This window comes from Schistocerca serialis, chromosome 2 (assembly GCF_023864345.2).
Source record: "Schistocerca serialis cubense isolate TAMUIC-IGC-003099 chromosome 2, iqSchSeri2.2, whole genome shotgun sequence".
NCBI lineage: Eukaryota > Metazoa > Arthropoda > Insecta > Orthoptera > Acrididae > Schistocerca > Schistocerca serialis.
The window spans coordinates 75,475,460-75,500,094 of NC_064639.1; positions in this window are offsets into that span (position 1 = coordinate 75,475,460).

Below are 24,635 nucleotides of genomic sequence, written 5' to 3' on the forward strand. Positions count from 1 at the left end.
GGCACAATGCCGACTTAAGTACAAGAGGACTGACACTCTAACTTCCTATGATTTGAAACTCTCCTGTGAGTCCAGTTTTTGGATTCCGATGCTTCACTACAGGTTTACTGTATACCTTGGAACTTCTATTTGACAATGAAACACAGTAATTGCATCGGAATAAAAGTTCAAAAAGCACAATGCCGACTTAAGTACATAAGGACTGACACTCTAACTTTCTATGATTTGAACCACTCCTGTGAGTCCAGTTTTTGATTCCGACGCTTCACTTCCGGTTTACTGTATCCCTTGGACCTTCTTATTGACGAGGAAACACAGAAATTGAATCCGAATTTAATACAAAAGACACAATGCCGACTTAAGTACAATAGGACTGTCACTCTAACTTCCTATGATTTGAACCTCTCCTGTGAGTCTAGTTTTAGTTTCCGATGCTTCACTTCAGGTTTACTGTATCCCTTGGACCTTCTTATTAACAATTAAACACAGAAATTGCATCGGAATTAACTTAAATAGGCACAATGCCGACTTAACTACAAGAGGACTGACACTCTAACTTTCTATGATTTGAAACTCTCCTGTTAGCCCAGTTTTAGATTCCGATGCTTCACTTCAGGTTTACTGTATCCCATGGACCTTCTTATTGACGATGAAACACAGAAATTGCATCGGAATTAAATTCAAAAGTCACAATGCCGACTTAAGTACAAGAGGACTGACACTCTAACTTTCTATGATTTGAACCTCTCCTGTGAGTCCAGTTTTAGATTCCGAAGTTTCACTTTAGGTTTACTGTATCCCTTGGACCATCGTATTGACGATGAAACACAGAAAGTGCATCGGAATTAAATTCGAAATGAACAAGGCCGACTAAAGTACAGGAGGACTGACACTCTAACTTTCTATGATTTGAAACTCTCCTGTGAGTCCAGTTTTAGATTCCGATGATTCACTTCAGGTTCACTGTATCCCTTGGACCTTCATACTGACGATGAAACACAGAAATTGCATCCGAATTTAATGCAAAAGGCACAATGCCGACTTAAGTACAAGAGGACTGACACTCTCACTTTCTATGATTTGAACCTCTCCTGTGAGTCCAGTTTTAGATTCAGATGCTTCACTTCCGGTTTCCTGTATACCTTGGACCTTCTTATTGACGATGAAACACAGAAACTGCATCCGAATTTAATACAGACGGCACAATGCCGACTTAAGTACAAGAGGACTGACGCTCTTACTTTCTATGATTTGAACCTCTCCTGTGGGTCCAGGTTTAGATTCCGATGCTTCACTTCAGGTTTACTGTATCCCTTGAACCTTCTTATTGACGATGAAATACAGAAATTGCATCCCAATTTAATACAAAATGCACAATGCCGACCTAAGTTCAAGAGGACTGACACTCTAACTTTCTATAAATTGAACCTGTCCTGTTAGCGCAGTTTTAGATTCCGATACTTCACATCAGGTTTACTGTATCCCTTGGACCTTCTTATTGATGATGAAACACAGAAATTGCATCCGAATGTAATACAAACGGCACAATGCCGACTTAAGTACAAGAGGACTGACACCCTAACAGTCTGTGATTTGAACCTCTCCGGTGAGTCCAGTTTTAGATTCCGATGCTTCACTTCAGGTTTACTGTATCCCTTGGACCTTCTTATTGACGATGAAACACAGAAATTGCATCCGAATTTAATACATAAGGTACAATGCCGACTTAAGTACAAGAGGACTGACACTCTAATTTTCTATGATTTGAACCTCTCCTGTAAGTCCAGTTTTAGAATCCGATGCTTCACCTCAGGTTTACTGTATCCCTTGGACCATCTTATTGACGATGAAACACAGAAATTACATTGCAATTAAATTCAAAAGGCACAAGGCCGACTAAAGTACAAGAGGACTGACACTCTAACTTTCTATGATTTGAACCTCTCCGGTGAGTCCAGTTTTAGATTCCGACGCTTCACTTCAGGTTTACTGTATCCCTTGTACCTTCTTATTGATGAAGAAACACAGAAATTGCATGCAAATTTAATACAAAGGGCACAATGCCGACTTAAGTACAAGAAGACTGACTCTCTATCTTTCTATGATTTGAACCTCTCCTGTGAGTCCAGTTTTAGATTCCGATGCCTCACTTCAGGTTTACTGTATCCCTTGGACCTTCATATTGACGATGAAACACAGAAATTGCATGCGAATTTAATACAAAAGGCACAGTGCCGACTTAAGTACAAGTGGACAGACACTCTCACTTTCTATGATTTGAACCTCTCCTGTGAGTCCAGTTTTAGATTCCGATGCTTCACTTCCGGTTTCCTGTATACCTTGGACCTTTTTATTGACAATGAAACAAAGAAACTGCATCCGAATATAATACAAAAGGCACAATGCCGACTTAAGTACAAGAGGACTGACACTCTCACTTTCTATGATTTGAACCTCTCCTGTGAGTCCAGTTTTAGATTCCGATGCTTCACTTCAGGTTTCCTGTATACCTTGGACCTTCTTATTGACGACGAGCCACAGAAATTGCATCCGAACTTAATACAAAAGGCACAATGCCGACTTAAGTACAAAAGGACTGACACTCTAACTTCCTATGATTTGAAACTCTCCTGTGAGTCCAGTTTTAGATTCCGATGCTTCACTACAGGTTAACTGTATACCTTGGACCTTCTAATTGACAAAGAAACACAGTAATTGCATCGGAATAAAAGTTCAAAAAGCACAATGCCGACTTAAGTACATAAGGACTGACACTCTAACTTTCTATGATTTGAACCTCTGCTGTGAGTCCAGTTTTTGATTCCGACGCTTCACTTCCGGTTTACTGTATCCCTTGGACCTTCTTATTGACGAGGAAACACAGAAATTGCATCCGAATTTAATACAAAAGTCACAATGCAGACTTAAGTACAAGAGGACTGTCACTGTAACTTCCTATGATTTGAACCTCTCGGGTGAGTCTAGTTTTAGATTCCTATGCTTCACTTCAGGTTCACTGAATACCTTGGACCTTCGTATTGCCGATGAAACACAGAAATTCCATCGGAATTCAATTCAAAAGGCACAATGCCGATTTAAGAAGAAGAGGACTGAGACTCTAACTTTCTATGATTTGAACCTCTCCTGGGAGTCCAGTTTTAGATTCCGATCTTCACTTCTTGTTCACTATATCCCTGGGACCTTCTTATTGACGATGAAACACAGAAATTGCATCCGAATTTAATACAAAAGGAACAATGACGACTTAAGTACAAAAGGACTGACACTCTAACTTTCTATGATTTAAATCTCTCCTGTGAGTCCAGTTTTAGATTCCGATGCTTCACTTCAAATTTACTGTATACCTTCGATCATCTTATTGACGATGAAACACAGTAATTGCATCGGAATTAAATTCAAAAGGCACAATGCTAACTTCAGTACAAGAGGACTGACACTCTACTTTTCTATGATTTGAACCTCTCCTAATAGCCCAGTTTTAGATTCCGATACTTCACTTCAGGTTTACTGTATCCCTTGGACCTTCTTATTGATGATGAAACACAGAAATTGCATCCGAATGTAATACAAACGGCACAATGCCGACTTAAGTACAAGAGGACTGACACCCTAACTTTCTATGATTTGAACCTCTCCGGTGAGTCCAGTTTTACATTCCGATGCTTCACTTCAGGTTTACTGTATCCCTTGGACCTCCTTATTGACGAGGAAACACAGAAATTGCATCCGAATTAAATTCAAAAGGCACAATGCCGACTCAAGTACAAGAGGACTGACACTCTCACTTTCTATGATTTGAACCTCTCCTGTGGGTCCAGGTTTAGATTCCGATGCTTCACTTCAAGTTTACTGTATCCCTTGAACCTTCTTATTGACGATGAAACACAGAAATTGCATCCGAATTTAATACAAAAGGCACAATGCCGACTTAAGTACAAAAGGACTGACACTCTAACTTCCTATGATTTGAAACTCTCCTGTGAGTCCAGTTTTAGATTCCGATGCTTCACTACAGGTTAACTGTATACCTTGGACCTTCTAATTGACAAAGAAACACAGTAATTGCATCGGAATAAAAGTTCAAAAAGCACAATGCCGACTTAAGTACATAAGGATTGACACTCTAACTTTCTATGATTTGAACCTCTGCTGTGAGTCCAGTTTTTGATTCCGACGCTTCACTTCCGGTTTACTGTATCCCTTGGACCTTCTTATTGACGAGGAAACACAGAAATTGCATCCGAATTTAATACAAAAGTCACATTGCCGACTTAAGTACAAGAGGACTGTCACTCTAACTTCCTATGATTAGAACCTCTCGTGTGAGTCTAGTTTTAGATTCCTATGCTTCACTTCAGGTTCACTGTATACCTTGGACCTTCGTATTGCCGATGAAACACAGAAATTGCATCGGAATTCAATTCAAAAGGCACAATGCCGACTTAAGAAGAAGAGGACTGAGACTCTAACTTTCTATGATTCGAACCTCTCCTGGGAGTCCAGTTTTAGATTCCGATCTTCACTTCTTGTTCACTATATCCCTTGGACCTTCTTATTGACGATGAAACACAGAAATTGCATCCGAATTTAATACAAAAGGAACAATGACGACTTAAGTACAAAAGGACTGACACTCTAACTTCCTATGATTTAAATCTCTCCTGTGAGTCCAGTTTTAGATTCCGATGGTTCACTTCAAATTTACTGTATACCTTCGATCATCTTATTGACGATGAAACACAGAAATTGCATCGGAATTAAATTCAAAAGGCACAATGCTAACTTCAGTACAAGAGGACTGACACTCTAACTTTCTATGATTTGAACCTCTCCTAATAGCCCAGTTTTAGATTCCGATACTTCACTTCAGGTTTACTGTATCCCTTGGACCTTCTTATTGATGATGAAACACAGAAATTGCATCCGAATGTAATACAAACGGCACAATGCCGACTTAAGTACAAGAGGACTGACACCCTAACTTTCTATGATTTGAACCTCTCCGGTGAGTCCAGTTTTACATTCCGATGCTTCACTTCAGGTTTACTGTATCCCTTGGACCTCCTTATTGACGAGGAAACACAGAAATTGCATCCGAATTTAATACAAATGTCACAATGCCGACTTAAGTACAAGAGGACTGACATTCTTACTTTCTATGATTTGAACCTCTCCTGTGAGTCTAGTTTTAGATTCCGATGCTTCACTTCAGGTTCACTGCATACCTTGGACCTTCTTATTTGCGACGAAACACAGAAATTGCATCGGAATAATATTCAAAAGGCACAATGCCGACTTAAGTAGAAGAGGACTGACACTCTAACTTTCTAGGATTAGAACCTCTCCTGTTAGTTTAGTTTTAGTTTCCGATGCTTCACTTGAGGGTCACTGTATCCCTTGGACCTTCTTATTGACGATGAAACACAGAAATTTCATCCGAATTTAATACAAAAGACACAATGACGACTTAAGTACAAAAGGACTGACACTCTAACTTTCTATGATTTGAATCTCTCCTGTGAGTCCAGTTTTAGATACCGATGCTTCACTTCAAGTTTACTGTATACCTTGGACCTTCGTATTGACGACGAAACACAGAAATAGCATCGGAATTAAATTAAAAAGGCACAATTCCGACTTCAGTTCAAGAGGACTGACTTTCTAAATTCCTATGATTTGAACCTCTCCTGTTAGCCCAGTTTTAGATTCCGATGCTTCACTTCAGGTTTACTGTATCCCTTGGACCTTCTTATTGATGATGTAACACAGAAATTGCATCCGAATTTAATACAAACGGCACAATGCCGACTTAAGTACAAGAGGACTGACACCCTAACTTTCTATCATATGAACCTCTCCTGGGAGTCCAGTTTTAGATTCCGATGCTTCACTTGTGGTTTACTGTATCCCTTGGACCTTATTATTGACGACGAAACACAGAAATTGCATCCGAATTTAATACAAAAGGCACAATGCGGGCTTAAGTACAAGAGGACTGACACTCTCACTTTCTATGATTAGAACTTCTCCTGTGGGTCCAGGTTTAGATTCCGATGCTTCACCTCAGTTAACTGTATCCCTTGAACCTTCTTATTGACGATGAAACACAGAAATTGCATTCGAATTTAATGCAAAAGGCACAATGCCGACTTAAGTACAAGAGGACTGACACTCTAACTTTCTATGATTTGAACCTCTCCTGTTAGCCCAGTTTTAGATTCCGATGCTTCACCTCAGGTTTACTGTATCCCTTGGACCTTCTTATTGATGATGAAACTCAGAAGTTGCATCCGAATTTAATACAAACGGCACAATGACGACTTATGTACAAGAGGACAGACCCCTTAACTTTCTATGATTTGAACCTCTCCTGTGAGTCCAGTTTTGGATTCCGATGCTTCACTTCGGGTTTACTGTATCCCTGGGACCTTCTTATTGACGATGAATCACAGATATTGCATTCGAAATTAATACAAAGGGCACAATGCCGACTTAAGTACAAGAGGAGTGACACTCTAACTTCCTATGATTTGGAACTCTCCTGTGAGTCCAGTTTTAGATTCCGATGCTTCACTACAGGTTTACTGTATACCTTGGAACTTCTAATTGACAATGAAACACAGTAATTGCATCGGAATAAAAGTTCAAAAAGCACAATGCCGACTTAAGTACATAAGGACTGACAGTCTAACTTTCTATGATTTGAACCTCTCCTGTGAGTCCAGTTTTTGATTCCGACGCTTCACTTCTGGTTTACTGTATCCCTTGGACCTTCTTATTGACGAGGAAACACAGAAATTGCATCCGAATTGAATACAAAAGGCACAATGCCGACTTCAGTACAGGAGGACTGACACTCTAACTTTCTATGATTTGAACCTCTCCTTTGAGTCCAGTTTTAGATTCCGATTCCACACTTCAGGTTTACTGTATACCATGGACCTTCTTATTGACGATGAAGCACATAAATTGCATCGGAATGAAATTGAAAAGGCACAATGCCGACTTAAGTACAAGATGACTGACGCTCTAGCTTTCTATGATTTGAACCTGTCCTGTGAGTCCAGTTTTAGAATCCGATGATTCACTTCAGGTTTACTGTATCCCTTGGACCTTCTTATTGACGATGATACACAGAAATTGCATCCGAATTTAATTCAAAAGGTACAATGCCGACTTAAGTACAAGAGGACTGACACTCTAATTTTCTATGATTTGAACCTCCCCTGTAAGTCCAGTTTTAGAATCCGATGCTTCACTTCAGGTTTACTGTACTTGGACCATCTTATTGACGATGAAACACAGAAATTGCATCGCAATTAAATTCAAAAGGCACAAGGCCGACTAAAGTACAAGAGGACTGACACTCTAACATTCTATGGTTTGAACCTCTCCGGTGAGTCCAGTTTTAGATTCCGACGCTTCACTTCAGGTTTACTGTATCCCTTGTACCTTCTTATTGATGATGAAACACAGAAATTGCATGCGAATTTAATACAAAGGGCACAATGCCGACTTAAGTACAAGAAGACTGACACTCTATCTTTCTATGATTTGAACCTCTCCTGTGAGTCCAGTTTTAGATTCCGATGCCTCACTTCAGGTTTACTGTATCCCTTGGACCTTCATATTGACGATGAAACACAGAAATTGCATCCGAATTTAGTACAAAAGGCACAATGCCGACTTAAGTACAAGAGGACAGACACTCTCACTTTCCATGATTTGAACCTCTCCTGTGAGTGCAGTTTTAGATTCCGATGCTTCACTTCCGGTTTCCTGTATACCTTGGACCTTTTTATTGACAATGAAACAAAGAAACTGCATCCGAATATAATACAAAAGGCACAATGCCGACTTAAGTACAAGAGGACTGACACTCCACTTTCTATGATTTGAACCTCTCCTGTGAGTCCAGTTTTAGATTCCGATGCTTCACTTCAGGTTTCCTGTATAACTTGGACCTTGTTATTGACGATGAGACACAGAAATTGCATCCGAATTAAAATCAAAAGGCACAATGCCGACTTAAGTACAAGAGGACTGACACTCTGAATTTCTATGATTTGAACCTCTCCTGTTAGCCCAGTTTTAGATTCCGATGCTTCACTTCAGGTTTACTGTATCCCTTGGACCTTCTTATTGATGATGTAACACAGAAATTGCATCCGAATTTAATACAAACGGCACAATGCCGACTTAAGTACAAGAGGACTGACACCCTAACTTTCTATCATATGAACCTCTCCTGCGAGTCCAGTTTTAGATTCCGATGCTTCACTTGTGGTTTACTGTATCCCTTGGACCTTCTTATTGACGACGAAACACAGAAATGGCATCCGAATTTTATACAAAAGGCACAATGCGGGCTTAAGTACAAGAGGACTGACACTCTCACTTTCTATGATTAGAACTTCTCCTGTGGGTCCAGGTTTAGATTCCGATGCTTCACCTCAGTTAACTGTATCCCTTGAACCTTCTTATTGACGATGAAACACAGAAATTGCATTCGAATTTAATGCAAAAGGCACAATGCGGACTTAAGTACAAGAGGACTGACACTCTAACTTTCTATGATTTGAACCTCTCCTGTTAGCCCAGTTTTAGATTCCGATGCTTCACCTCAGGTTTACTGTATCCCTTGGACCTTCTTATTGATGATGAAACTCAGAAGTTGCATCCGAATTTAATACAAACGGCACAATGACGACTTATGTACTAGAGGACTGACACCCTAACTTTCTATGATTTGAACCTCTCCTGTGAGTCCAGTTTTGGATTCCGATGCTTCACTTCGGGTTTACTGTATCCCTTGGACCTTCTTATTGACGATGAATCACAGATATTGCATTCGAAATTAATACAAAGGGCACAATGCCGACTTAAGTACAAGAGGACTGACACTCTCACTTTCTATGATTTGAACCTCTCCTGTGGGTCCAGGTTTAGATTCCGATGCTTCACTTCAGGTTTACTGTATCCCTTGAACCTTCTTATTGACGATGAAACACAGAAATTGCATCCGAATTTAATAAAAAGGCACAATGCCTACTTAAGTACAAGAGGAGTGACACTCTAACTTCCTATGATTTGGAACTCTCCTGTGAGTCCAGTTTTAGATTCCGATGCTTCACTACAGGTTTACTGTATACCTTGGAACTTCTAATTGACAATGAAACACAGTAATTGCATCGGAATAAAAGTTCAAAAAGCACAATGCCGACTTAAGTACATAAGGACTGACAGTCTAACTTTCTATGATTTGAACCTCTCCTGTGAGTCCAGTTTTTGATTCCGACGCTTCACTTCTGGTTTACTGTATCCATTGGACCTTCTTATTGACGAGGAAACACAGAAATTGCATCCGAATTGAATACAAAAGGCACAATGCCGACTTCAGTACAGGAGGACTGACACTCTAACTTTCTATGATTTGAACCTCTCCTTTGAGTCCAGTTTTAGATTCCGATTCTACACTTCAGGTTTACTGTATACCATGGACCTTCTTAATGACGATGAAGCACAGAAATTGCTTCGGAATGAAATTGAAAAGACATGATGCCGACTTAAGTACAAAATGACTGACGCTTAAATTTTCTATGATTTGAACCTGTTATGTGAGTCCAGTTTTAGAATTCGATGATTCACTTCTGGTTTACTGCATCCCTTGGACCATCTTATTGACGATGAAACACAGAAATTGCATCCGAATTTAATACAAAAGGCACAATGCCGACTTAAGTACAAGAGGACTGACACTCTAATTTTCTATGATTTGAACCTCTCCTGTAAGTCCAGTTTTAGAATCCGATGCTTCACTTCAGGTTTACTGTATCCCTAGGACCATCTTATTGACGATGAAACACAGAAATTGCATCGGAATTAAATTCAAAAGGCACAAGGCCGACTAAAGTACAAGCGGACTGACACTCGAACTTTCTATGATTTGAACCTCTCCGGTGAGTCCTGTTTTAGAATCCGATGCTTCACCTCAGGTTTACTGTATCGCTTGTGCCTTCTTATTGATGATGAAACGCAGAAATTGCATCCGATTTTCATACTAAAGGCACAATGCCGACTTAAGTACAAGGAGACTGACACTCTAACTTTCTATGATTTGAACCTTTCCTGTGAGTCCAGTTTTAGATTCCGATGCCTCACTTCAGTTTTACTGTATCCCTTGGACCTTCTTATTGACGATGAAACACAGAAATTGCATCGGAACTTAATACAAAAGACACAATGCCGAGTTAAGTACAAGAGGACTGACACTCTCACTTTCTATGATTTGAACCTCTCCGGTGAGTCCAGTTTTAGATTCCGATGCTTCACTTCAGGTTTACTGTATCCCTTGGACCTCCTTATTGACGAGGAAACACAGAAATTGCATCCGAATTTAATACAAATGTCACAATGCCGACTTAAGTACAAGAGGACTGACATTCTAACTTTCTATGATGTGAACCTCTCCTGTGAGTCTAGTTTTAGATTCCGATGCTTCACTTCAGGTTCACTGTATACCTTGGACCTTCTTATTTGCGACGAAACACAGAAATTGCATCGGAATTATATTCAAAAGGCACAATGCCGACTTAAGTAGAAGAGGACTGACACTCTAACTTTCTAGGATTAGAACCTCTCCTGTGAGTTTAGTTTTAGTTTCCGATGCTTCACTTCAGGTTCACTGTATCCCTTGGACCTTCTTATTGACGATGAAACACAGAAATTTCATCCGAATTTAATACAAAAGACACAATGACGACTTAAGTACAAAAGGACTGACACTCTAACTTTCTTTGATTTGAATCTCTCCTGTGAGTCCAGTTTTAGATACCGATGCTTCACTTCAAGTTTACTGTATACCTTGGACCTTCGTATTGACGACGAAACACAGAAATAGCATCGGAATTAAATTCAAAAGGCACAATTCCGACTTCAGTTCAAGAGGACTGACTTTCTAAATTTCTATGATTTGAACCTCTCCTTTGAGTCCAGTTTTAGATTCCGATGCTATACTTCAGGTTTACTGTATACCATGGACCTTCTTATTGACGATGAAGCACATAAATTGCATCGGAATGAAATTGAAAAGGCACAATGCCGACTTAAGTACAAGATGACTGACGCTCTAATTTTCTATGATTTGAACCTGTCCTGTGAGTCCAGTTTTAGAATCCGATGATTCACTTCAGGTTTACTGTATCCCTTGGACCTTCTTATTGACGATGATACACAGAAATTGCATCCGAATTTAATAGAAAAGGTACAATGCCGACTTAAGTACAAGAGGACTGACACTCTAATTTTCTATGATTTGAACATCCCCTGTAAGTCCAGTTTTAGAATCCGATGCTTCACTTCAGGTTTACTGTATCCCTTGGACCATCTTATTGACGATGAAACACAGAAATTGCATAGCAATTAAATTCAAAAGGCACAAGGCCGACTAAAGTACAAGAGGACTGACACTCTAACATTCTATGGTTTGAACCTCTCCGGTGAGTCCAGTTTTAGATTCCGACGCTTCACTTCAGGTTTACTGTATCCCTTGTACCTTCTTATTGATGATGAAACACAGAAAATGCATGCGAATTTAATACAAAGGGCACAATGCCGACTTAAGTACAAGAAGACTGACACTCTATCTTTCTATGAATTGAACCTCTCCTGTGAGTCCAGTTTTTGATTCCGATGCCTCACTTCAGGTTTACTGTATTCCTTGGACCTTCATATTGACGATGAAACACAGAAATTGCATCCGAATTTAGTACAAAAGGCACATTGCCGACTTAAGAACAAGAGGACAGACTCTCTCACTTTCTATGATTTGAACCTCTCCTGTGAGTCCAGTTTTAGATTCCGATGCTTCACTTCCGGTTTCCTGTATACCTTGGACCTTTTTATTGACAATGAAACAAAGAAACTGCATCCGAATATAATACAAAAGGCACATTGCCGGCTTAAGTACCAGAGGACTGACACTCTCACTTTCTATGATTTGAACCTCTCCTGTGAGTCCAGTTTTAGATTCCGATGCTTCACTTCAGGTTTCCTGTATACCTTGGACCTTCTTATTGACGATGAGACACAGAAATTGCATCCGAATTAAATTCAAAAGGCACAATGCCGACTGAAGTACAAGAGGACTGACACTCTGAATTTCTATGATTTGAACCTCTCCTGTTAGCCCAGTTTTAGATTCCGATGCTTCACTTCAGGTTTACTGTATCCCTTGGACCTTCTTATTGATGATGAAACACAGAAATTGCATCCGAATTTACTACAAACGGCACAATGCCGACTTAAGTACAAGAGGACTGACACCCTAACTTTCTATGATATGAACCTCTCCTGTGAGTCCAGTTTTAGATTCCGATGCTTCACTTGTGGTTTACTGTATCCCTTGGACCTTCTTATTGACGCCGAAACACATAAATTGCATCCGAATTTAATACAAAAGGCACAATGCGGACTTAAGTACAAGAGGACTGACACTCTCACTTTCTATGATTAGAACTTCTCCTGTGGGTCCAGGTTTAGATTCCGATGCTTCACCTCAGTTAACTGGTTCCCTTGAACCTTCTTATTGACGATGAAACACAGAAATTGCATTCGAATTTAATACAAAAGGCACAATGCCGACTTAAGTACAAGAGGACTGACACTCTAACTTTCTATGATATGAACCTCTCCTGTTAGCCCAGTTTTAGATTCCGATGCTTCACCTCAGGTTTACTGTATCCCTTGGACCTTTTTATTGATGATGAAACTCAGAAGTTGCATCCGAATTTAATACAAACGGCACAATGACGACTTATGTACAAGAGGACTGACACCCTAACTTTCTATGATTTGAACCTCTCCTGTGAGTCCAGTTTTGGATTCCGATGCTTCACTTCAGGTTTACTGTATCCCTTGGACCTTCTTATTGACGATGAATCACAGATATTGCATTCGAAATTAATACAAAGGGCACAATGCCGACTTAAGTACAAGAGGACTGACACTCTCACTTTCTATGATTTGAACCTCTCCTGTGGGTCCAGGTTTAGATTCCGATGCTTCACTTCAGGTTTACTGTATCCCTTGAACCTTCTTATTGACATTGAAACACAGAATTTGCATCCGAATTTAATAAAAAGGCACAATGCCTACTTAAGTACAAGAGGAGTGACACTCTAACTTCCTATGATTTGGAACTCTCCTGTGAGTCCAGTTTTAGATTCCGATGCTTCACTACAGGTTTACTGTATACCTTGGAACTTCTAATTGACAATGAAACACAGTAATTGCATCGGAATAAAAGTTCAAAAAGCACAATGCCGACTTAAGTACATAAGGACTGACAGTCTAACTTTCTATGATTTGAACCTCTCCTGTGAGTCCAGTTTTTGATTCCGACGCTTCACTTCTGGTTTCTGTATCCCTTGGACCTTCTTATTGACGAGGAAACACAGAAATTGCATCCGAATTGAATACAAAAGGCACAATGCCGACTTCAGTACAGGAGGACTGACACTCTAACTATCTATGATTTGAACCTCTCCTTTGAGTCCAGTTTTAGATTCCGATGCTACACTTCAGGTTTACTATATACCATGAACCTTCTTATTGACGATGAAGCACAGAAATTGCATCGGAATTATATCGAAAAGGCACAATGCCGACTTAAGTACAAGATGACTGATGCTCTAATTGTCCATGATTTGAACCTGTCCTGTGTGTCCAGTTTTAGAATCCGATGATTCACTTCAGGTTTACTGTATACCTTGAACCTTCGTATTGCCGGTGAAACACAGAAATTGCATCGGAATTCAATTCAAAAGGCACAATGCCGACTTAAGTAGAAGAGGACTGAGACTCTAACATTCTATGATTTGAACCTCTCCTGGGAGTCCAGTTTTAGATTCCGATGCTTCACTTCTTGTTCACTATATCCCTTGGACCTTCTTATTGACGATGAAACACAGAAATTGCATCCGAATTTAATACAAAAGGCAAAGTGCCGACTTAAGTAAAAGAGGACTGACACTCTAACTTTCTATGATTAGAACCTCTCCTGTAAGTCCAGTTTTAGAATCCGATGCCTCACTTCAGGATTACTGTATTCCTTGGACCATCTTACTGACGATGAAACACAGAAATTGCATCGGAATTAAATTCAAAAGGCACAAGGCCGACTAAAGTACAAGAGCACTGACACTCTAACTTTCTATGATTTGAACCTCTCTGGTGAGTACAGTTTTAGATTCCGATGCTTCACTTCAGGTTTACTGTATCCCTTGTACCTTCTTATTGATGATCAAACACAGAAATTGCATCCGAATTTAATACAAAAGGCACAATGATGACTTAAGTACAAGAGGACTGACACTCTAACTTTCTATGTTTTGAACCTCTCCTGTGAGTCCAGTTTTAGATTCCGAAGCCTCACTTCAGGTTTACTGTATCCCTTGGACCTTCTTATTGACGATGAAACTCAGAAATTGCATCCGAATTTAATACAAAAGGCGCAATGCCGACTTAAGTAGAAGAGGACTGACACTCTCACTTTCTATGATTTGAACCTCTCCTGTGAGTCCAGTTTCAGATTCCGATGCTTTTCTTCAGGTTTCCTGTATACCTTGGACCTTCTTATTGACGATGAAACACAGAAATTGCATCCGAATTTAATCCAAAAGGAACAATGCCGACTTAAGTACAAGAGGACTGACACTCTCACTTTCTAAGATTTGAACCTCTCCTGTGGGTCCAGGTTTAGATTCCGATGCTTCACTTCAGGTTTACTGTATCCCTTGAACCTTCTTATTGACGATGAAACACAGAAATTGCATCGGAATTTAATACAAAAGGCACAATGCAGACATAAGTACAAGAGGACTGACACTCTAACTTCCTTTGATTTCAATCTCTCCTGTACGTCCAGTTTTGGATTCCGATGCTTCACTTCAAGTTTACTGTATACCTTGGACCTTCTTATTGACGATGAAACACAGAAATTGCATCGGAATTAAATTCAAAAGGCACAATGCCGACTTCAGTACAAGAGGACTGACACTCTAACTTTCTATGATTTGAACCTCTCCTGTGAGTCCAGTTTTAGATTCCGATGCTTCACTTCAGGATTACTGTATTCCTTGGACCTTCTTATTGACGATGAAACACAGAAATTGCATCCGAATTTAATACAAAAGGCACAATGCCGATTTAAGTACAAGAGGAGTGACACTCTCAATTTCTATGATTTGAACCTCTTCTGTGAGTCCAGTTTTAGATTCCGATGCTTCACTTCCGGTTTCCTGTATACCTTGGACCTTCTTAATGACGATGAAACACAGAAATTGCATCCGATTTTAATACAAAAGGCACAATGCCGACTTAAGTACAAGAGGACTGACACTCTCACTTTCTATGATTTGAAGCACTCCTGTGAGTCCAGTTTCAGATTCCGATGCTTCACTTCAGGTTTCCTGTATACCTTGGACCTTCTTATTGACGATAAAACACAGAAATTGCATCCGAATTTAATACAAAAGTCACAATGCCGACTTAAGTACAAGAGGACTGACACTCTCACTTTCTATGGTTTGAACCTCTCCTGTGAGTCCAGTCATAGATTCAGATTTTTCACATCAGATTTACTGTATCCGTTGGACCTTCTTTTTGACGGTGAAGCACAGAAATTGCATCGGAATTAAATTCAAAAGGCACAGTGCCGACTTAAGTACAAGAGGACTGACACTCTACCAATCTATGTTTTGAACCTCTCCTGTGAGTCCAGTTTTAGATTCCGATGCTTCACTTCAGGTTTACTGTATCCCTTGGACCCTCTTGTTATCGATGAAACACAGAAATTGCATCCGAATTTAATACAAAAGGCACAATGCCAACTTAAGTACAAGAGGACTGACACTCCCACTTTCTATGATTTGAACCTCTCCTGTGAGTCCAGTTTTACATTCCGTTGCTGCACTTCAGGTTTACTGTATCCCTTGGACCTTCTTATTGACGATGAAACACAGTAATTGCATCCGAATTAAATTTAAAAGGCACAATGCCGACATAAGTACAAGAGGACTGACACTCTAACTTCCTTTGATTTCAATCTCTCCTGTACGTCCAGTTTTGGATTCCGATGCTTCACTTCAAGTTTACTGTATACCTTGGACCTTCTTATTGACGATGAAACACAGTAATTGCATCGGAATTAAATTCAAAAGGCACAATGCCGACTTCAGTACAAGAGGACTGACACTCTAACTTTCTATGATTTGAACCTCTCCTGTGAGTCCAGTTTTAGATTCCGATGCTTCACTTCAGGATTACTGTATCCCTTGGACCTTCTTATTGACGATGACACACAGAAATTGCATCCGAATTTAATACAAAATGCGCAATGCCGACTTAAGTAGAAGAGGACTGACACTCTCACTTTCTTTGATTTGAACCTCTCCTGTGAGTCCAGTTTCAGATTCCGATGCTTTACTTCAGGTTTCCTGTATACCTTGGACCTTCTTATTGACGATGAAACACAGAAATTGCATCCGAGTTTAATACAAAAGGCACAATGCCGACCTAAGTTCAAGAGGACTGACACTCCAACTTTCTATGATTTGAACCTCTCCTGTGAGTCCAGTTTTAGATTCCGATGCTTCACTTCAGGTTTACTGTATCCCTTGGACCTTCTTATTGACGATGAAACACAGAAATTGCATCCGAATTTAATCCAAAAGACACAATGCCGACTTAAGTACAAGAGGACTGACACTCTCACTTTCTAAGATTTGAACCTCTCCTGTGGGTCCATGTTTAGATTCCGATGCTTCACTTCAGGTTTACTGTATCCCTTGAACCTTCTTATTGACGATGAAACACAGAAATTGCATCGGAATTTAATACAAAAGGCACAATGCCGACTTAAGTACAAGAGGACTGACACTCTAACTTTCTATGATCTCAATCTCTCCTGTAAGTCCAGTTTTGGATTCCGATGCTTCACTTCAAGTTTACTGTATACCTTGGACCTTCTTATTGACGATGAAACATCGAATTTGCATCGGAATTAAATTCAAAAGGCACAATACCGACTTCAGTACAAGAGGACTGACACTCTAACTTTCTATGATTTGAACCTCTCCTGTGAGTCCAGTTTTAGATTCCGATGCTTCACTTCAGGATTACTGTATCCCTTGGACCTTCTTATTGACGATGAAACACAGAAATTGCATCCGAATTTAATACAAAAAGCACAATGCCGATTTAAGTACAAGAGGAGTGACACTCTCAATTTCTATGATTTGAACCTATCCTGTGAGTCCAGTTTTAGATTCCGATGCCTCACTTCCGGTTTCCTGTATACCTTGGACCTTCTTAATGACGATGAAACACAGAAATTGCATCCGATTTTAATACAAAAGGCACAATGCCGACTTAAGTACAAGAGGACTGACACTCTCACCTTCTATGATTTGAAGCACTCCTGTGAGTCCAGTTTCAGATTCCGATGCTTCACTTCAGGTTTCCTGTATACCTTGGACCTTCTTATTGACGATAAAACACAGAAATTGCATCCGAATTTAATACAAAAGTCACAATGCCGACTTAAGTACAAGAGGACTGACACTCTCACTTTCTATGGTTTGAACCTCTCCTGTGAGTCCAGTCATAGATTAAGATTTTTCACATCAGATTTACTGTATCCGTTGTGCCTTCTTTTTGACGATGAAGCACAGAAATTGCATCGGAATTAAATTCAAAAGGCACAGTGCCGACTTAAGTAAAAGAGGACTGACACTGTCACTTTCTATTATTTTAACCTCTCCTGTGAGTCCAGTTTTAGATTCCAATGCTTCACTTCAGGTTTCCTGTATACCTTGGACCTTCTTATTGACGATGAAACACAGAAATTGCATCGGAATTAAATTCAAAAGGCACAATGCCGACTTAAGTACTAGAGGACCGACTCTCTAACTTTCTATGATTTGTACCTCTTTTGTGAGCCCAGATTTAGATTCGGATGCTTCACTTCAGGTTTACTGTATACCTTGGATCTTCTTATTGACGAAGAAGCACAGAAATAGCTTCGGAATTGAATTCAAAAGGCACAATACCGACTTAGGTACAAGAGGACCGACACTCTAAATTTCTTTGATTTTAACCTCTCCTGTGAGTCCAGTTTGAGGATCCGATGCATCACTTCAGGTTTACTGTATCCCTTGGAACTTCTTATTGACGATGAAACACCGAAATTGCATCCGAATTAAATACAAAAGGCACAATGACAACTTAAGTAAAAAAGGGACTGACACTCTGACTTTCTGTGATTTGAACTTCTCCTGTGAGTCCAGTTTTAGATTCCGATGCTTCATCTTAGGTTCACTGTATGCCTTGGACCTTCTTATTGACGATGAAACACAGAAATTGCACCATAATTAATTTCAAAAGGCACAATGCCGACTTAAGTAGAAGAGGACTGACACTCTCACTTTCTATGATATTAACCTCTCCTGTGAGTCTAGTTTTACATTCGGATGCTTCACTTCAGGATTACTGTACACCTTGGACCTTCTTATTGACGATGAAACACAGAAATTGCTTCGGAATTAAATTCAAAAGGCACAATGCCGTTTAAGTAGTAGCGAACTGACACTTTAACTTTCTGTGATTTGAACCTCCACTGTGTGTCCAGTTTTAGATTCCGATGCTTCAATTCAGGTTCATTGTATACCTTGGACCTTCTTATTGACAATGAAACACATAAATTGCATCGGAATTAAACTCAAAAGGCACAATGCCGACTTAAGTAAAAGAGGACTGATACTCTCACTTTCTATGATTTTAACCTCTCCTGTGAGTTCAGTTTTAGATTCCGATGCTTCACTTCAGGTTTCCTGTATACCTAGGACCTTCTTATTAACGATGAAACACAGAAATTGCAATGGAATTAAATTCAAAAGGCACAATGCCGACTTAAGTACAAGAGGACTGACTCTCTAACTTCCTATGATTTGAACCTCTTCTGTGAGTCCAGTTTTAGATTCCGATGATTCACTTCAGGTTTACTGTATCCCTTGGACTTTCTTATTGACGATGAACCACAGATAATGCATCCGAATTTAATACAAAAGGACAATGTCGACTTAAGTAGAAGAGGACTGACACTCTCACTTTCTATGATTTGAACCTCTCCTGTGAGTCCAGTTTTAGATTCCGATGCTTGCCTTCAGGTTTCGTGTATACCTTGGACGTTCATGTTGACGATGATACACATAAATTGCTTCGGAATTAAATTCAAAAGGCACAATGACGACTTTAGTACTAGAGGTCTGACTCTCTAACTTTCTATGATTTGTACCTCTTTTGTGAGCCCAGTTTTAGATTCGGATGCTTCACTTCAGGTTTACTGTACACCTTGGACCTTCTTATTGACGATGAAACACAGAAATTGCTTCGGAATTAAATTCAAAAGGCACAATGCCGTTTAAGTAGTAGAGAACTGACACTTTAACTTTCTGTGATTTGAACCTCCACTGTGTGTCCAGTTTTAGATTCCGATGCTTCAATTCAGGTTCATTGTATACCTTGGACCTTCTTATTGACAATGAAACACATAAATTGCATCGGAATTAAACTCAAAAGGCACAATGCCGACTTAAGTAAAAGAGGACTGATACTCTCACTTTCTATGATTTTAACCTCTCCTGTGAGTTCAGTTTTAGATTCCGATGCTTCACTTCAGGTTTCCTGTATACCTAGGACCTTCTTATTAACGATGAAACACAGAAATTGCAATGGAATTAAATTCAAAAGGCACAATGCCGACTTAAGTACAAGAGGACTGACTCTCTAACTTCCTATGATTTGAACCTCTTCTGTGAGTCCAGTTTTAGATTCCGATGATTCACTTCAGGTTTACTGTATCCCTTGGACTTTCTTATTGACGATGAACCACAGATAATGCATCCGAATTTAATGCAAAAGGACAATGTCGACTTAAGTAGAAGAGGACTGACACTCTCACTTTCTATGATTTGAACCTCACTGTGAGTCCAGGTTAAGATTCCGATGCTTCACTTCAGGTTTACTGTATCCCTTGGACCATCTTACTGACGATGAAATACAGAAATTGTATCCGAATTAAATACAAAAGGCACAATGACGACTTAAGTACAAAGGGACTGACACGCAAAGTTTCTGTGATTTGAACCTCTCCTATGAGTCCAGTTTCAGATTCAGATGCTTCACTTCAGGTTCACTGTATCCCTTGGACATTCTTATTGATGATGAAACACAGAAATTGTATCCGAATTTAATACAGAAGGCAAATTGCAGACTTAAGTACAAGAGGACTGACACTCTCACTTTCTATGATTTGAACATCACCTGTGAGTCCAGTTTTAGATTCCGATGCTTCATATCAGGTTTCCTGTATCCCTTGGAACTTGTTATTGACGATGAAACACAGAAATTACATCCGAATTTAATACAAAAGGCACAATGACGACTTAAGTACAAAACTACTGACACTCTAACTTTCTGCGATTTGAACCTCTCCTGTGAGTCCAGTTTTAGATTCCGATGCTTCACTTCAGGTTCACTGTATACCTTGGACTTTCTTATTGACGATGAAACACAGAAATTGCATCGGAATTAAATTCAAAAGCCTCAATGCCAACTTAAGTTTAAGAGGACTGGCACTCTAACTTTCTATGATTTGAACCTCTCCTGTGAGTCCAGTTTTAGATTCGGATGCTTCACTTCAGGTTTACTGAATACCTTGGACCTTCTTATTGACGATGAAACACAGAAATTGCATCGGAATTAAATTCAAAAGGCACAATGCCGACTTAAGTACAAGAGGACTGACACTGAAACTTTCAATGATTTGAACCTCTCCTGTGAGTCTAGTTTTAGATTCGGATGCTTCACTTCAGGTTTACTGTACACATTGGACCTTCTTATTGACGATGAAGCACAGAAATTGCTTCGGAATTAAATTCATAGGGCACAATGCCGACTTAAGTAGCACAGAACTGACACTCTAACTTTCTATGATTTGAACCTCACTGTGAGTCCAGGTTTAGATTCCGATGCTTCACTTCAGGTTTACTGTATCCCTTGGATCATCTTATTGACGATGAAATACAGAAATTTCATCCGAATTAAATTCAAAATGCACAATGCCGACATAAGTACAAGAGGACTGATACTCTAACTTTCTGTGATTTGAACCTCTCCTGTGAGCCCAGATTAAGATTCCGATGCTTCACTTCAGGTTCACTGTATCCCTTGGACCTTCTTATTGATGATGAAACACGGAACTTGCACCAAATTTAATACAAAATGCACAATGCCGACATAACTACAAGAGGACTGACACTCTCACTTTCTATGATTTCAACCTCTCCAGTGAGTCCAGTTTTAGGTTCCGATGCTTCACTTCAGGTTTCCTGTATACCTTGGACCTTCTTATTGACGATGAAACACAGAAATTGTATCCGAATTAAATACAAAAGGCACAATGTCAACTTAAGTACAAAGGGACTGACACGCAAACTTTCTGTGATTCGAACCTTTCCTATGAGTCCAGTTTCAGATTCTGATGCTTCACTTCAGGTTCACTGTATCCCTTGGACGTTATTATTGACGATGAAACACAGAAATTGTATCCAAATTTAATACAGAAGGCAAATTGCAGACTTAAGTACAAGAGGACTGACACTCTCACTTTCTATGATTTGAACATCACCTGTGAGTCCAGTTTTAGATTCCGATGCTTCATATCAGGTTTCCTGTATCCCTTGGAACTTCTTATTGACGATGAAACACAGAAATTACATCCGAATTTAATACAAAATGCACAATGACGACTTAAGTACAAAACTACTGACACTCTAACTTTCTGTGATTTGAACCTCTCCTGTGAGTCCAGTTTTAGATTCCGATGCTTCACGTCAGGTTCACTGTATACCTTGGACTTTCTTATTGACGATGAAACACAGAAATTGCATCGGAATTAAATTCAAAAGCCACAATGCCGACTTAAGTTCAAGAGGACTGGCACTCTAACTTTCTATGATTTGAACCTCTCCTGTGAGTCCAGTTTTAGATTCGGATGCTTCACTTCAGGTTTACTGAATACCTTGGACCTTCTTATTGACGATGAAACACAGAAATTGCTACGGAATTAAAATCAAAAGGAACAATGCCGACTTAAGTACAAGAGGACTGACACTCTAACTTTCAATGATTTAAACCTCTCCTGTGAGTCCAGTTTTAGATTCCGATGCTTCCCTTCAGGTGTACTGTATCCCTTGGACCTTCTTATTGACGATGAAACACAGAAATTTCATCCGAATTAAATTCAAAAGGCACAATGCCGACATAAGTACAAGAGGACTGACACTCTAACTTTCTGTGATTTGAACCTCACTGTGAGTTCAGGTTTAGATTCCGATGCTTCACTTCAAGTTTACTGTATCCCTTGGACCATCTTATTGACGATGAAACACAGAAATTTCATCCGAATTAAATTCAAAAGGCACAATGCCGACATAAGTACAAGAGGACTGACACTCTAACTTTCTGTGATTTGAACCTCTCCTGTGAGCCCAGTTTTAGATTCCGATGCTTCACGTCAGGTTCACTGTATCCCTTGGTCCTTCTTATTGATGATGAAACACAGAACTTGCATCCAAATTTCATACAAAAAGCACAATGCCGACTTAAGTTCAAGAGGACTGACACTCTCACTATCTATGAATTCAACCTCTCCAGTGAGTCCAGTTTTAGATTCCGATGCTTCACTTCAGGTTTCCTGTATACCTTGGACCTTCTTATTGACGATGAAACACAGAAATTGCATCCGAATTAAATTGAAAAGGCACAATGCCGACTTAAGTACAAGGGGCTGACTCTCTAACTTTCTATGATTTGAACCTCTCCTGTTAGTCCAGTTATAGATTCCGATGATTCATTTCAGGTTTACTGTATCCCTTGGACATTCTTATTGATGATGAAACGCAGAAATTGCATCCGAATTTAATACAGAAGGCAAATTGCACACTTAAGTACAAGAGGACCGACACTCTCACTTTCTATGATTTGAACATCACCTGTGAGTCCAGTTTTAGATTCCGAAGCTTCATATCAGGTTTCCTGTATCCCTTGGAACTTCTAATTGACAATGAAACACAGAATTTGCATCCGAATTTAATACAAAAGGCACAATGCCGACATCAGTACAAGAGGACTGACACTCTCACTTTCTGTGATTTGAACCCCTCCTGTGAGTCCAATTTTAGATTCCGATGCTTCACTTCAGGTTCACTGTATACCTTGGATTTTCTTATTGACGATGAAACACAGAAATTGCATCGGAATTAAATTCAAAAGCCACAATACCGACTTAAGTTCAAGAGGACTGACACTCTAACTTTCTATGATTTGAACCTCTCCTGTGAGTCCAGTTTTAGATTCGGATGCTTCACTTCAGGTTTACTGAATACCTTGGACCTTCTTATTGACGATGAAACACAGAAATTGCTACGGAATTAAAATCAAAAGGAACAATGCCGACTTAAGTACAAGAGGACTGACACTCTAACTTTCAATGATTTAAATCTCTCCTGTGAGTCCAGTTTTAGATTCCGATGCTTCCCTTCAGGTGTACTGTATCCCTTGGACCTTCTTATTGACGATGAAACACAGATATTGCATCCGAATTTAATACAAAAGGCACAATGACGACTTAAGTACGAAAGGACTGACACTCTAATTTTCTGTGATTTGAACCTCTCCTGTGAGTCCAGTTTTGGATTCCGATGCCTCCCTTCAGGTTCATTGTATACCTTGGACCTTCTTATTGACGATGAAACACAGAAATTGCATCGGAATTAAATTCAAAAGGACCAATGCCGACTCAAGTACAAGCGGACTGACACTCTGACTTTCTATGATTTGAACCTCTCTTGTGAGTCCAGTTTTAGATTCGGATGCTTAACTTCAGGTTCACTGTATACCCTGGACCTTCTTATTGACGATGAAGCACAGAAATTGTGTCGGAATTAAATTCAAAAGGCACAATGCCGAGTTAAGTAGCAGAGGACTGACACCATAACTTTCTATGATTTGAACCTCTCCTGTGAGTCCAGATTTAGATTCCGATGCTTCACTTCAGGTTTAATGTTTCCCTTGGACCTTCTTTATGACGATGAAACACAGAATATGCCTCGGAATTAAATTCAAAAGGCACAATGCCGACTTAAGTACAAGTGGAGTGATACTCTAACTTTCTATGATTTGAACCTCTCCTGTGAGTCCAGTTTTAGATTCCGATGCTTCACTTCGGGATTAGTGTATGCCTTGGACCTTCTTATTGACGATGAAACACACAAATTGCATCCGAATTCAATACAAAAGGCACAATGCCGACTTAAGTACAAGAGGACTGACACTCTTACTTTCTATGATTCGAACCTCTCCTGTGAGTCCAGTTTTAGATTCCGATGCTTCACTTTAGGTCTACTGTATCCCTTGGACTTTCTTATTGATGGTGAATCACATAGATTGCATCCGAATTTAATACAAAAGGCACAATGCCGACTTAAGTACAA